The following is a 17,496-nucleotide window of genomic DNA, read 5'->3' on the forward strand; positions in this document are numbered from 1 at the left end:
AACCTCTGATTTATACCTGGCTAGTTGAAGCTCAGGTGACAAACTGGACCTGTGATTGGCACTTTAAGTGGGAAAGCAGACTTGTGGAACCGAGCCCTTAACATGTAAGATCTGATGCTATCTCCAGGTAGCTAGTATCAGAATTAAAATTGTAGGACACCAAATGTGTGTCCACCAGGAAGTGGGGAAAATTGCTTGGTTTGTGTACGGGAAGGGAACACTCCCCGACAAATTTGGGTGGCTAGAGTATTCTGTGGACAGAAAAAAAAAAAGAGGTGTTTCCCCCCTTATTTTTAAAGAAAGGCAGATTGTGACCTGCAGCATCTCATTTGAATGTGTCTGGAGTCTTGGAAGCTTGACTGCCCTATATTCTCCTATAAATTGACCTCGAGAGCTTGTTTGGAGATTCTAGCAGGGGAGCGCAGCTACTCGTACACCTTTGATCAAAGAAAAGGTCCTCCTCTATCAGAGAAGGCCATCCTCTTTGACCAAGTGTACAGCTGCTGGGAGGTGGGGGAGGAAGGGCACACCTGCCTAGCTGACCAGATCAGCCAAATTAACCCTGGTGATCAATAGGGTAACAGATTTGCAGCCACATTGCCCTCATATCTAGGAGGTGTTTTTGCTTTATATATTTTCTCTAGAACCTTGGCAATTCCTAAATCTTCACTTAGCATTAAGCTTCAGCAACTCATTTCTTTTTGATTTCTGGATTCTTGTCTGACACATGTGCAGTTAAGGAATTGGCCATTGCTTCAAGGGGGTGGAAATGCAGTAAGTTCAGTCTCCCCTATCTACAGTTTTGTCTCTTAGACACTGGTATGGTATCTTAGGTTCTGGTTGTCATTAGCCATGAATTCCGCTTTGTTGTTTGTGTTCCTTATCTAATACTTTCTTGAGCAGTATGGAGTTAGTTACTTCTCAGTATCTATGCCTACAAATTCCTCCAGGAAAAACTACAGCTTTGCTTTCTCTCTCGAATCATGGTTCCTCGACTCCTGGCTATCCTCATTATTCTCCAATGCTTTTAATTAGATGTTTTGAAAACATTTTTTAACCAGATTTTATGGCTTTTCTCAACTAAAGTGTTAGTGATCCCAACTTCTCCAGCAAAACCAGATGTAGAAGATTTAAAATGCATTTTTATTTCATTTTAATGAAATTTCTAATTTTATAAACCCTAAATTCTAAACATATGAAAAATGTCAGTCCTACTTCTCTAAGGATTTTTTTGTCTGGTACATTGAGTACTTTAAGTTGTGGTTATTTATTAGTTCTAAGCCCTACTATTAACCACCAGGTAGTTATAACATTTTAAAATAATTATTTCTAAGAAAAAATACTTTGAATTTATATTCTGCCAAATATCGACATATGGTCATGCTTTAGAAATGAGGTACGAGTTTTAGGAGTCAATTTCTTTTTCTAAAATAAAAGTAACAAAGAACTTTGGCAAGATGCATAAATAAAATTTATTAAATATAAAGAAAAATCCAAACCTTGCTTATATCCTATTACTTAAGAAGGAAAAAGAAGGCTTTCTTATGTCCAAAAGATACTAAAATTGATGAATTTACTAAAATTCTACTCTGGAAACCAATATGGCACCATATGCTAACTAATTAGAATTTTTAAAAAATTTGAAAAGGTACCAAAGAAAGGGAAATGAGAAAATAAAAACCTGTATACGACAAAGAGAAAATCCCATTATTATAATATTAGACTGAATACATTTAGATCTGGGAAACCTCAATTTCTTGCTAATACCCATTTACCTTAAGAAAATTGAAAAAATATTTTTCCCAAATCAAAGACTAAAATTGGAGGTCTAAGGATAATTCTCTAGGGCATAAGAATTATAAATCTGGATGTATTTGTTTCATCCTTGTGTTTACACAATAACAAAGATTGTTCTTACTATGAAAAATGACAAAAATAACGTGCACATAGATCAGGACTAGAAAAAATTAGTTCAGTGACAGATTTACAAGAGCAAGTAATTGAGAGTGATCATTAACGGTTTTATTATTATGTTTATACACTGATATTTTACATTAAATATAGATTTAAAGACAGATTATATATACATAAAAGTTGGAATAAAAAATATGCTAGGGGCTGGAACTATGGTGGTATTTTTTCTCTTTTAAATTTTACTGTATTCAGCATGCATTACTTTCTTAATAAAAATACTATTGGGGTGCTTGGGTGGCTCAGTTGGTTAAGCATCTGACTCTTGATTTAGGCTCTGGTCATGATCTCCTGGTTTATGGGGTTGAGCCCCATGTTGGACACTGCTGGCAGTATGTAGCCTGCTTGGAATTCTTTCCTCTCTCTCTCTTCCCCTCTGCTGTTAGCATTCTCTCTCTCTCAGATTTAAATAAACATTTAAAAATACTATTAAAATAGTTTAGTTTTTAGTAAAATTCTGTGAAAGCTGTAATATGTTGGTGTTTAACCTCACTCTGTGGTGGCTGCCCGTTACCATCCTAATCAGCCTTTGATGAATCTTAACCATTCAGAACACTAAGTGAGAAGACCCTGTCTGCTTCTTATCTCAAAGGAAGAAATGGAGATACTTGCTCACCTATACAGACCAGAGATGATCTCTGGCATAGACTGAGCAGCACTGATTTTTGACAATTAATGATGAGCAGTCAGGTTTGTAATTTCTTCAGTGGTTTTTTGGCAGTTTTGTGGGATTTTATCTACTTAGGCCTGGTGGGAAAGAGAAGATTGGCAGATACCTAGTTGTCAAGCAGTAATTGGGGAGAAATCTGAGTAAACTGCCAAAATATGGTTCTGAAAAAAAAGTTTTAATCAAAGATGCAAAAGCAGAGTGCATACCACACACCTAAAACACTTCCTGAAGTGCCAGGTCCTGGTCAGTGTATGACACCTTTTTAATATAGTGCTATTGTAGGTGCAGGACACAAAACAAGCTATTAAAACACACAAAAGACAGAAAATGAGCCAAAATGATGAAATGAAAGAATTCTCCTTAAAAGAAATTCAGGAAGAAATGACAGCCAGAGGATTGCTCAAAACAGATACAAACAATATATCTGAGTAAGAATTTAGAATAATAGTCCTAAGACTAATAGCTGGGCTCAAAAAAGCATAGACAGAAAAGAATCTATTGCTACAGAGATCAAGGACCTAAGAAATAGTCATGATGAATTAAGAAATAATGTAAATGAGATGGAAAATAAACTAGATGGGTGACAGCAAGAATGGAGAAGCAGAGGAAATAGGTGAAATAGAAGATAAAATTATAGAAAATGATGAAGCTGAGAAAAGGAGAGAAAGTAAATTACTAGACCATGAGAGGGGAATTAGAGACCTAAGTGATTCAATGAAATAAAATAATATCTGTATTCTAGGAGTTCCAGAAGAAGAGAGAAAGGGAAGCAGGTTTATTTGAACAAATTATAGCTGAGAACTTCCCTAATCTGGGGAAGGACACAGACATCCAAGTCCAAGAGGCACAGAGAACTCTCTTCAAAATAAAAAAAAACACAGGTCAACACCATGACCTTCCACAGTAGAACTGACAAAATACAAAGAAAAAGTGAGCATTCTGAAAGCAGCTAGAGGCAAATATGCCTTAGCCTACAAGGCTAGACGCATAAGGGTAGTTACAGACCTGTCCACTAAAACTTGGCAGGCCAGAAGGCAGTAGCAGGAAATACTCAATGTGCTGAATAGGAAAAATATGCAGCCAAAAATCCTTTATTCAGCAAGGCTGTCATTCAGAATAGAAAGAGAGATAAAGGCCTTCCTAGATAAACAAAAACTAAAGGAGCTCATGACCACAAAACTAGCCCTGTAGGAGTTCCTAAGGGGGACTCTGTGAGTGGAAAGCAGGGGACTACAAACGTCCAGAGATATCACCACAAGCACAAAACCTACACATAACAATGACAGTAAGTCCATAATGTTTCAGTAATCACTCTGAATGTAAATAGACTAAATGTCCTAGTCAAAAGACATAGGGTATCAGAATGGATTAAAAATATATATATAAACAAGATCCATCTATATGCTGCCTACAAGACACTCATTTTAGTCCTGAGGACACCTGCAGATTGTGAGGGGATGGAGAATCATCTGTCATGTTACTGGATGTCAAAAGAAACCTGGAGTAGCCATACTTGTATCAGACAAACTAGATTTTAAACTAAAGACTGTAACAAGAGATGAAGAAGGGCATTATAATTAAGGGGTCTATCCATCAAGAAGAGCTAACAATTATAAATGTTTATGCCCCCAATGTGAAACACCCAAATATATAAATCAATTCATCACAAACATAAATAAATGTATAGACAATAATACAGTAATTGTAGGGGACTTTAATACTCCACTTACAGCAATGGACAAATCATCCAGGCAGAAAACCAATAAGGAAACAACATCTCTGAATGACACATTGGGCCAGATGGACTTAACAGATATATTCAGAACATTTCATACAAAAGCAGCAGAATTCACATTATTCTCAAGTGCATATGGAACATTCTAAAAAATAGATCACATTCTGGGTCACAAAACAGCCCTTAATAAAATATAAAAGGATTGCTATCATACCATGTATATTTTTAGATCACAGCGTTAGGAAATTTGAAATCAACCACAAGAAAAAATCTGGAAAGCCTCCAAATACATAGAGATTAAAGAACATCTTACTAAAGAATGAATGGGTCAACCATGAAATTAAAGAAGGAATTAAAAAATCTATGGAAGCAAAAAAAAAAAAAAAAAAAAATCTATGGAAGCAAATGAAAATGAAAACATGACGGTCCAAACACTTTGGGATGCAGCAAAGGCAGTCCTAAGAAGAAAACACATTGCCATCCAGGCCTGTCTCAAGAAGCAAGAAACATCCCAAATACAGAACCTATCCTCACACCTAAAAAAAAAAATTAGAAACCCAGCAGCAAAGCAAGCCCAAAGCCAGCAGAAGAAGAGAAACAAAAAAGATTAGAGCAGAAATAAGCAATATAGGATCCAAAAAAAAAAAAAAACCAAACAAAAAAAAAACCCACAGTAATATAGATCATTGAATCTAAAAGCTGGTTTTTTGAAAGAATAAACAATTGATAAACTCCTAGCCAGACTTCTCAAAAAGAAAAGAGAACCCAAATAGATAAAAGCACAAATTAAAGAGGAGAGATCACAACCAACACCCAGAAATACAAATGATTATTAGATAATACTATAAAAAATTATATGCCAACAAACTGGACAATCTGGAAAAAATAGACAAATCCATAGACACCCACACACTACCACAATTCAGAATTGAAGAAAAAAAATTTGAATAGACCCAGAACCAGTGAAGAAAATGAATCAGTTATCAAAAATCTCCCAACAAATAAGAGCCCTGGGTCAGATGGCTTCACAAGGGAATTCTACTAGACATTTAAAGCAGAGTGAACACCTATTCTTCTCAAGGTATTCCAAAAAACAAAAATGGAAGGAAAGCTTTCAGACTCGTTCTATGAAGCCAGCATTACCACAATTCCCAAACCAAAGACCCCAAGTAAAAGGAGAATTACAGGCCATATCTCTGATGAACATGGATGCAAAAATTCTCAATAAAATTCTAGCAAATTAAATTCACCAGCATATTAAAATAATCATTCACTATGATCAAGTGGGATTCATTTCTGGACTGCGGGGCTGATACAGTATTCACAAATAAGTGTGATACATCACATTAATAGAAGAAAGGATAAGAACCATATGATCTTGTCAATAGATGCAGAAAAAGCATTTGATAAAATACAGCATCTTTTCTTTATAAAATCCTTTAAGAAAGAACAACATACCTTAACATCATAAAAGCCATAAATAAAAGGCCAATAGCTAATATCATCAAGACCAGAACATGATATGGATGTCCACTCTCACCACTGTTTAACACAGTGTTGGAAATCCTAGCCTCAGCAATCAGACAACAAAATAAAATAAAAGCATCCAAATGGGCAAAGAAGAAATCAAACTTTCACTTTTCGCAGATGACATGATACTCTGCGTGGAAAACTTGAAAGACTCCACCCAAAAACTGCTAGAACTAACGCATGAATTCAGCAAAGTCACAGGATATAAAATCAATGTACAGAAATCATTTGCATTTCTATACATCAATAATGAAGCAACAGAAAGATATCAAGGAATTGATCCTATTTACAATTGCACCAAGAGCCACAAAATACCTAGGAATAAACCTAGCCCACAAGGTAAAAGATATGTACACTGAAACCTATAGCAAACTTATGAAACAAATTGAAAAGACACAAAGAAATGGAAGAACATTCCATGCTCATGGATTAGAAGAATAAATATCGTTAAAATGTCGATACTACCAAACACAATCTACAATATTCAATGCAATTCCAATCAAACAGCACCAGAATTCTTCAGAGAGCTAGAGCAAACAATCCTAAAATTTGTATGGAACCACAAATGACCCTGAACAGTCAAAGTAATGTTGAAAAAGAAAACCAAAACTGGAGACCTCAAAGTCCCAGACTTCAACCTGTATAACAAAGCTATAATCATCAAGACAGTATGGTACTGGCACAAAAACCAATAAAATAGATGAATGGAATAGAATAGAGAACCCAGAAATGGTCCCACAAAAGTATGGCCAACTAATCTTTGACGAAGCAGGAAAGAATATCCAATGGAAAAAACATAGTCTCTTTAGCAGCTGGTGCTGTGAGAACTGGACAGCAACATGAAAAGAATGAAGCTGGACCACTTTCTCACACCATACACAAAAATAAACTCAAAATGGATGAAAGACCTACATGTGAGACAGATAACCATTAAAATACTAAAGGAGAAAACAGGTAACACCGTCTTTGACCTTAGCTACAGCAACTTCTTACTTGACATGTCTCTGAAGGTAAGGGAAATAAAAGCAAAAATGAACTACTAGGACCTCATCAAGATAAAAAGCTTTTGCACAGCAAAGGAAATAATCAATAAAGCTAAAGGGCAACCAACAGAATGGGAGAAGACATTTTCAAATGACATATCAGATAAAGGGTTAGTATTCAACATCTGTAAAGACCTTACAAAACTCAACATCCAAAAAACATATAATCCAGTGAAGAAATGGGCAGAAGAAATGAATAGGCACTTTTCCAAAGATCTCCAGATGGCTAACAGACACATGAAAATATGCTCAACATCGTTTATCATCAGGGAAATATAAATCAAAACCACACTGAGATACCATCTCACACTGGTCAGAGTGGCTAAAATTAACAACTCCGGAAACAACAGATGCTGGTGAGGATGTGGAGAAAGGGGAACTCTTTTACACTGTTGGTGGGAATGCAAACTGGTGCAGCCATTCTGGAAAACAGTGTGGAAGTGCTTCAAAATAGAATTAGCTTATGACCCAGCAATAGCACAACTAGGAACTTCTCCAAACGTTACAGGAGTGATGATTCACAGGGGCACATGTACTCCAGTGTTTATAGTAGTGCTATCAACAATAGCTAAATTACAGGATTATGGAAAGAGCCCAAATGTCCATCAACATGAATGGATAAAAATGTGGTATGTATATATTACCCACACACAACGGAATAGTACTCTGTGACGATAAAGAATGAAATCATACCATTTGCAGCAACGTGGATAGAACTGGAGGGCATTATGCTAAGTCAGTCAGAGAAAGATAGATATCATATGTTTTAATTCGTATGTGGAATTCGAGAAACTTAGCAGAAAAGCATAGGGGAAGGGAAGGAAAAATAAATTTCAGAGAGGGAAGCAAACCATAAGAGACTCATAAATACAGAAAACAAACTGAGGGTTGATGGGGGTGGGGGTCTGGGAGGTAGGGAAAATGAATGATGGGCATTGAGGAGGGCACTTGGGATGAGTACTAGGTTTTTATATAAGTGATGAATCAAGAGAATCTACTCCTGAAGTCAAGATGACAACACTGTAGTTTAGCTAGCTGGACAATAAATTATTTTTAAAAAAGGAAAAAAGTTTTCATCAACCTTAATAAATTATCCCTTGGCTTCATTTTCACTTTCGTCATAATTTTCAGTCTTTCTTTTTTGTTCACGGAAATCCTGAAAAATAAGCCAATCATTTTGAACACCTCATCAACACCTTTGTCTTATCGCTTGTAAAATTTTATTTCTAGGGATCTAACCAAGTCCTCTTTAACAAGTTTTATTCTGCGTACTCAGGGATAATTGAAAGACTCAGGAGAAGGCTCACTGGCTACAAATTGACTAGGGATTATTACAATACTGTCAAGCCCAGTCATCTACAGTATCAGTGATACTATAAGTACTCCAGGTTTTACTGAAATTTCCAGGTAGGGTATAGAAAGTCACCTATAAACCATGATTGAAAGACGCTCTAGGCTGCACTTGTTTTTTAAGCCATTGTCTTTCCCTAGAATGGCTATTCTGTCCTATTATATAAGTTTCATTTGATTCACAAGGCCCGTTTACTCAATGAATATTTGCTGAATACCTACATTATGGCAGATAACGTTTTAGGCAATAGACAAATAATAAACAAGATAACATGAAGATTTCTGTTGTCATGAATCTTATATATGAAAAAAATAATAAGCAAACAACGGAATTTTAGGTGAAAAGGAGAAAATGGTATCTGTGGTAGAGAAGAGGTCTGTTTTCATCACAGGAGTCAAAGAAAGCTATTCTGAGGTCACATTTGAGCAGAGAACTGAAAGAGGAGTGAAGCATGTAGTCTAAAGAAAGAATGTTCCATGTGTAGAGTACCTCAGGTAAGTCCTAATATGATTGAAAATCAGCAAGAGCTAATTCAACATTTACAGTGAGAAACTCTGATTCACCCATCTCACAATGACCAAATTCTTATAATAGCACTTGTCTGTGTCATTCATTTGGCACCAAATGTATGTTGCATTATAATACTAGCTATCTTTGAGAACTTGAGATGCTTGCTCTCCACTTTAGATTCAGCTACTTTCTCCCAGGAACCTTGTCCTGTGCCTCTTGATACACTCAAAACCAAAAATAGTACTCTCATACAATATTCATTAAACACTCATGATGACCATAATCTGATGTAATGACCTGCAGTATTGTCATGCCCTCAAAGAGCTTATCAACTCTTGACTTATAGAGTTGGGCTGAGAGCAGTGAGAGGAACTGGTTATCTGGAAAAAAAAAAAAAAAAAAGTACCCAATAAACGTATGTTGGTTTTGAACTTTTGTTTAGGTTTATTTTGTAATGATTTGATAATTTTATAAATGTGTTCACAATTAAAACAGTACACTTAATTGGAATTACAGTTAAAGTGAATCACCGTTAGTTGCTGAAACATGGTTTTTGTGACAGCCATTTAGCATTAAAATGGTTTTTCTGGGACTAAAACAATACAAACTTCATAACTATGGCTTATAATTAGCCTTGCTTTTTGTCATATAACAAAGACAGAAATCAAGGCCTATGATGCTAGTTTCTTACACCACTGCTATTTTATCTAAGCTGAGATAACACATTGACAGATTATTCATAATGCAAAAGTGTGTAACTGCAATATTGGAATCCTAATAGTGGTTGTAAAATTTCATGGTTTAAGAAAATGATACAACCCCATAGATACATGTTATAAAGAAGAATATGAGGTTTGAAATTAAAAGGTGAAGCATTTGTATACTGCCTTTTAAAAGTGCTAATCATACACCATCAACTTTGAAATAAAAATACTATAATTTTGGCTTTGTTCTGAGTTAGAAAAGTAACTCCCTACGATAATACTATTCTAAAGTTGTTTTACTTCTGCACGTATCCATAGAAACAACCTGGTGATTTGCAAGTTGTGTGTGTGTGTGTGTGTGTGTGTGTGTTGATTGATCTACAATATTGTATTAGTTTCAGGTATACAACATAATGATTCAATATTTATATACATTAAGAAATGGTCACCACAGTATGTCTAGTTATCCATTTTCCACATCTTTACCAACACTGGTTATTATCAAAAGGACAAGAAACAACAATTTTGACAGGTATGAGCTGATATCTCATGGTGACTTGCATTTCCCTGATGGTTAGTGATGTGGAAGATTTTTCATGTGCCAGTTGGCCATCTACATGTCTTTGGGAAAATGTCTATTCAGCTCTTTTGCCCATTTTTAATTGGATTTTTTATATTGAGTTTTAGGAGTTCTTTCTATTTTTTGGATGTTAACCCCTTATCAATTATAGCATTTCCAAGTATCTTCTCTCACCCATTTGGGAGAAGGTTGCCCTTTCATTTTGCTCATGATGGTTTCCTTCACTGTAAAATCTTTTTAGTTTGATGTAGTTCTATTTGTTTATTGTTATTGCTTTTGTTGTCCTTGCCTGAAGTGACAGATCCAAAAATATTAAGACCAATGTGAAACCTACTATTTATGTTCTAGGAGTTTTGTGATTTCAGATCTTATATTTTAGTCTTTAATCTATTTTGAGTTTATATATATATGATATAAGAAAGTGGTCCAGTTTTCCCAGCATCATTTATTGAAGAGACTGTCTTTTCCCTCATTGTATGTTTTTGACTCCATTATTATAGATTAATTGATGATATAAACATGAGTTCATTTCTGGGCTTTGTATTCTGTTCCATTAATCTATGTATTGGTTTTTGTGCCAGTACCAAATTGTTTTGAAATCCAGGAACAAGACACTTTGAGCTTTGTTTTTCTTTCTCAACATTTCTTTGGCTACTGTAGGTCTTTTATGGTTCTATACAAATTTTAGGATTATTTGCCCTAGTTCTGTGAAAAATGCCATTGGGGTTTTGATAGAGATTGCACTGAATTTGTAGATTGAGTTAGGTAATGTGGACATTTTAACCATATTCTTTTAATCCATGAGCACAGTATACCTTACCATTCATTTGTGTCATCTTCAACTTCTTTCATCAATGCATTACAGTTTGAGTCTAGATCTTTCACCTTCTTGGTTAAATTTGTCCCTAGGCATTTTATTCCTTTTGATGTGATTTTTTAATGGGCTGTTTTCTTAAATTCTCTTTCTGATGATAGCTTATTATTAGTGTGTAGAAATGCAACAGATTTCTGTATATTAATTTTATATCCTGTACCTATACTGAATTCACATAATAGTTCTAATTTTTGGTTTTGTTTTGGTGTAATCCTTAGGAGTATTTTTTTTATGTATAGTAACCTGTTATCTGCTAATAGTGACTTTTTCCTTTCCAATTTGGATGCGTTTTATTATTTTTTTGTTGGCTCACTGCTGTGACTAGGACTTCCAATATTATGTTGAATAAAATAGGTGAGCGTGAACATCCTTGTCTTGTTTTTGACCTTAGGGGGAAAGCTTTCAACTCTTCACCACTAAGTGTGATAGCTGTGAGTTTGTCATATATAGACTTTATTATGTTCAGGAATATTCCCTCTATATCCACTTTGTGGAGAATTTTATCATGAATGGATGTTGTACTTTGCCAAATGCTTTTTCTAATTTTATTTAGATGATTGTAGGATTGTTATTCTTCATTTTGTTAAAATGGTGTGTGTACCACATTCATTGATTTGCAGATATTGAACCTGGCTTGCATCCCTGGAATAAATCACACTCGACATGGAGTATGATCCTTTTAATGTATTGTTGAGTTCCATTTGCTAATATTTTGTGGCCAAATTTTGCATCTATGTTAATCAGGGATATTAGCCCACAATCGTTTTTTTGTATGGTCTTTGGTTTAGATACTGGCTTCACAGAATGAGCTTGGAAGCATTCCTTCCTCTTCAAATTTTTTGGAATAGTTTGAGGATAGGTGTTGGCTCTTTAAATGTTTGGTAGTATTTACCTGTGTAGCTGTCTGGTCCTGGACTTTTGTTTTGGAGTTTTTTGATTAGATTAAATTTTGTTACTAGTAATCCTGTTACTAGAAATCATTCTGTTCAAAATTTTTATTTCTTCCTGATTAGTCTTGGTAGATTTTATGTTTTTAGGAATCTACCCATTTCTCCTAGTTTGTCCAATTTGTTAGCATATAATTGTTTATAGTAGTTTTTAAATGATCTTTTGTATTTCTGTGGTATTAGTTGTAACTTCTCTTTCATTTCTAACTTTATTTGTTCCCCCCCTTTCTTTTGACTCTGGCTAAATGTTTATCAATTTGTTTATCTTTTCAAAGGACCAGTTCTTAGTTTCTTTAAACTTTTCTATTTTTAAAACCTGTTATTTATTTCTGCTTCGACTTTTATTTCCTTCCTTCTAACTTTGGTCTTTGTTCTTTTTCTAGTTCCTTTAGATGTAAGATTAGATTGTTTATTTGAAATTTTTGTTTGTTTGTTAGTTAAGGTGGGCTTCTATCATTATAATCTTAGAATTGTGTTTGCTGTGTTCCATAGACTTTGGAGTATTGTTTTCAATTTTATTCGTCTCATGGTATGTTTTTATTTCCTTTGATTTCTTCACTGACCCAATGATTGTTTAGTAGAGTGTTGTTTAGTCTCTGTTTTTTTTTGTTTGTTTGTTTTGTTTTGTTTTTGTTTTTCAGTTTTCTTGGAGTTGATTTTTAGTTTTATACTGTTGTAGTCAGAAAAGGTGTTATGATTTTAATCTTAAATTTTTGAGACTTGTTTTTGTGGCATAATATGTGATTTATCCTGACAATTTGTTGTTTAAAAAGGTAGTTTGATGTTATAAAGAGAAAACACTGATTCTGATCTCAGGAATCTAGATTAGAATCATGGCTCTACTGCTTAATAGTTGTACAAACTTGGGTAAACCACTTCCTCAGTATTCTTATCTCCTAAGTGGAAATGGCATCTTTCCTACATACCTTCAAAACTTTCAGTTTCTTTGATCATTGTCAGTTTTCAACCTTGTTAGGCAGTATTAAAAATTATATTAAAGTTCATGTAGTTCAAATGGATCAATCAAGTGTTATGGGGTGTAATATTTTATGTAATAAAATTATTTTTAACATTCTACTGCTATGTGAAATTGGAAGTAAAACTAATGGTCATATTTTCTTCTCAACTTCATCTTTAAGAGAGTTTTTAAAATTTTCTATTGAAATATAATTGACATGTGACATTAGTTTCAGGCATACAATGTAATAATTTGATATCTGCATATAATATGAAATCACAGTAAGTCTAGTTAATATCTGTCACCATTCATAGTTAACGTTTTTTTTTTTCTTGTGGAGAACTTTCAAGTTCTTTAAAAAACATTTTTTAAAATGTTTTATTTATTTCTGAGAGAGGGAGAGAGACAGCATGAGCAGGGGAGGGTCCGAGAGAGAGGGAAATACAGAATCTGAAACAGGCTCCAGGCTCTGAGCTGCCTGTCAGCACAGAGCCCAGTGTGGGGCTCGAGCCCACAAACCATGAGATCATGACCTGAGCTGAAGTCGGATGTTTAACCAACTGAGCCACCCAGGTGCCCCAAGAACTTTCAAGTTCTATTCTCTTAGCAACTAACAAATATAGAATGCAGTTTACTAACTATAGTTGTCATGCTGTATATTACATCTCCATGACTTATATTGTAATGAAATTTGTACCTTTTGACTGCCTTCACCCATTTTGACACTCCTCCCCTGCCATATACACATGCAACTACCAGTCTGTTCTCTGTACCTATGAGCTTATTTTTTTAAGATTCCACATAAAAGAGAGATCATATGGTATTTGCCTTTTTGTAATAGCATTATGCCTTCAAGGTCCATTCATTTAGTCACAAGTGCCAAGATTTCATTCTTTTTTTTATAGTTGATTAACATTTCTGTGTGTGTGTGTGTGTGTGTGTGTGTGTGTGTGTGTGTGTCCCTTCATTCATTCATTGGCGGACACTTAGGTTGTTTCCATGTCTTGGCTATTGTAAATAATGATTCAGTGAACATGAGTAGCATATATCTTTTCAAATCGGTGTTTTCATTTTTTAAGACAAATACACATGAGTGGAATTGCTGGATCATACGGTAGTTCTACTCTGAATTCTTTGAAGAAATCCCACACTGTTTTCCAGTGGTTGCACCAATTTGCATTTGTACCAGCAGTGCACAAGGGTTCTCTTTTCTCAACATGAATACCTGCACTTGTTATTTCTTGTCTTTTTGATACCAGCCATTCTTATATGTATGAAGTATCTCTCTGTGGATTTGCATTTCCCTGATGTTTAGTGATGTTGAGCATAACTTCATGTACCTGTTGGCTATCTGTATGTCTTGTTTGGAAAAATGTCTATTCAGATCCTCTGCCCATTTTTTAATTCAAATTTTTTTGTAGTTGTTGTAGAATTTATGTTTTGAATAGTTCTTTATCAGATATGTGATTTGCAAATATTTTCTCCCATTCAGTTCATTGCCTTTCCATTTTGTTGTACAGTAGCTTTTTTTTTTTTTTTTTTAAAGCTACTTTAGCTTCCTTGGTTGTGCAGTTGCTTTTTAGTTTGACGTAGTCCCACTCGTTTTTATTTTGTCTCCTTTGCTTTCGGTGTCAAATCAAAAACTCACTGACAAAACTGATGTCACTGAGATTACTGCCTTTACTTTCTTAGAGTTTTATGCTTTTAGATCTTCAAGTCTTTAATCATTTTGAGTAAATTTTTGTGTGTGATGTAAGAGGTGTTTTTGTGTGTGTGTGAAAGAAAACTTTTTTAAAGTGGGCTCTGGGAACTGAGGATAAGTCCCTTTCAGTGTCCTAGTGGTGATTTTGTCCTTTTCAGTGATGTGACCAATGACTCCCATGTCTGACACTGCATTCTGGTCCATAGCTTTCAGCATAGCTTGTAATGTGGATTCAAACAGGTGCTCTAGATTCATGTTTGTCTCCCAAAGGGACTCCTATATCCCATACATTTGTTTATTGCATGTGCTGCTGACCACAAAGTTGTCAGTCACCATCGGGTAGCTGATGAGATCTAGAGGGCACTGAAGGGCCTAAAGATCTTTGGGACCAATTGGGCAATTACTGGCTCAGTGTAGTACTAGCCAAACTACTTCTCAGAAAGGAGGTTGCCTACTATGTTCATGAGGGTTTCAGGCTTGATCTGCCAGCCATACTTTACTCATATAGGTTCATCCAGAACTTGAGGTGCAAGGCAGTAGACTGGACATTCATGGTGAGTCCAGCCAATCTGATATACAGCCAGTCAGCCATGGGAAAGATGTTCTGGAAATCTGTGGTCACCACCTGGACTAATAATTGTATTATTAGGAAATAATCCAATAATTATTATTAGGAAATTGTATTTCCTCTCTTTGCTTTATTTTTTATTGAGGTGTAATTAACATAAAATGTTTTATTAGTTTCAGGTGTATAACACTGGTTTAAGAATTCTATACATTACTCAATACTTACCATGATCATTATAGTCACTATCTGTCACCATACAATGTTATTACAATATTATTGGTTATATTCCCAATGCTCTACTTTTCATCTCCATGACTTATGTATTTTATAACTGGAAATTTGTACCTCTTGATCTCCTTTATTTCACCCAACCCCTCCTCTCTGGCAGCCACCAGTTCTGTGTATGTAAGAGTCCTGATTGTTTGTTCATTTGTTTTGTTTCTTAGGTTCTACATATAAGTAAAATCATATGGTATTTGTCTTTTTCTGTCTGACTTGTTTCACTAAATGTAATACCCTCTAGGTCCATCTATGCTGTCACAAATGACAAGGTCTCACCTTTTCTTTTAATTTTTTAAAAAATCATTTATTATGGAGAGACAGAAATAGCATGGGCATGGGAAGGGCAGAGAGAGGGAGACACAGAATCTGAAGCAGGCTCCAGGCTCCCAGCTGTCAGCACAGAGCCTGATGTGGGGATCGAACCCATGAACCGTGAAATCATGGCCTGAGCTGAAGTCAGACGCTTTTTTTGGGCTCCATACAAGCTTTAGTGTAAGTTTAGTTCCGTGAAAAGTGCTCTTGGTGTTTTAATAAAGATTGTACTGAATTTGCAGATAGCTTTGGGCATTGCGGACATATTAACAATATTAATTCTTCTTAAATACATTGGCATGGAATATATTTCCATTTGTTTGTGTCATCTACAAAATTTCCATCAGTATTTTATGGTTTTCAGAGTATGGATTTTTCACCTCCTTGATTACATTTATTCCTCGGTATTTTATACTTTGTGGTGCAACTGTAAATGGTTTTTTTTCCTTAATTTCTTTTTCTGCGACTTTGTTATTAGTGTATAGAAATGCAACATATTATTTTGTATTCTCCAAATTTACTGAATACTTTTATTATTTCTAATAGTTTTTAAGTGGAATCTTTAGGTTTTTATATAGAGCATATCATGTCATTTACAAATAGTGACAATTTTACTTTTTTCTTTTTAAGAAAAAGCATTTTATTTTTATTTTTCTTCTCTGATTGCCACAGCTAGGATTTCTAGTGCTATGTTGAATAAAAGTGGTGAGAGTGGATAGACATCCTTTTCTTGCTCCTGCTCTTGGAGGAAAAGCTTTCAGTTTTTCACCTTTGGGTATGATATTAGCTGTAAGTTTTTCATATATGACCTTTATTATGTGGAGCTATGTTCCCTTTAAATTGACTGTTGAGAAACCATCATGAATGAATGTATTTTGTCAAATGCTTTTTCTGTATCTATTGAGATGATCATATAGTTTTTTAATCTTTTGTTAATGTGATATATCACATCAATTGATTTGTGAATACTAAACCATCCCTGGAATAAATCCTACTTGATTGTGGTGAATGATTTAAAAATGTATTGCTGAATTCAGTTGATAAGTGTTGAGGATTTTTGCATCTATGTTCATCAGAGATATTGATATTGGTCTGGTTTTCTAAGTTCATTTATTTATTTTGAGAGAGAACGAGAGCGAGAGAGAGAGAGAATGAACATTAGTAGGGGAGGGAAAGAGAATGAGGGAGAGAGAGAATTCGGGTCAACACAGAGTCAGATGTGGGGCTCAATCTCATGAACCCATGAGATCATGACCTGAGCCAAAAGCAAGAGTTGGACACTTAACTGAGCCACTTAGGCGCCCCAGCCTGTAGGGGGTTGTCTGTTTGTTTAATAATGCCTTTGTCTGGTTTTGGTATTAGGATAGTTGGCTTTGTAGAATAAAGTTGGAAATTTTCCTTCCTCTTAATTTTTGGAATAGCTTGAGAAAAATAGGTATTAATTCTTCTTTAAATGTTTGGCAGAATTCACCAGTGAATGAAACTATCTCATCCAGGACTTTGTTGGGAGTTTTTTGAGTACTGTTCAATTATGTAACATGTAATCAGTCTGTTAAAATTTTCTGTTTCTTCCTGATTTAGTTTTGGAAGAGTCTATACTTCTAAGAACTTATCCTTTTTTTTTTTCTTTGTAGGTTGACAAATTTGTTGACATAAATTTTATAATATTCTCATATAATTCCTTGTATTTCTGTGGTGTAGGTTATTTTCTCTTTTTTGCTTATGATTTTGAGTCCTCTTTTTAAATTTTTTCATGTTT

The 17,496-nt window shown here is 34.8% G+C and overlaps 1 pseudogene; it reads right to left on the reverse strand.

Moving 5' to 3' along the window:
- Positions 1–9,186: 9,186 nt before the first annotated feature.
- LOC144238122 (proteasome subunit beta type-3 pseudogene) lies at positions 9,187–15,399 on the reverse strand (annotated as a pseudogene).
- Positions 15,400–17,496: the final 2,097 nt, after the last annotated feature.

This window comes from Crocuta crocuta, unplaced genomic scaffold (assembly GCF_008692635.1).
Source record: "Crocuta crocuta isolate KB4526 unplaced genomic scaffold, BGI_CrCroc_1.0 scaffold56, whole genome shotgun sequence".
Lineage (NCBI taxonomy): Eukaryota > Metazoa > Chordata > Mammalia > Carnivora > Hyaenidae > Crocuta > Crocuta crocuta.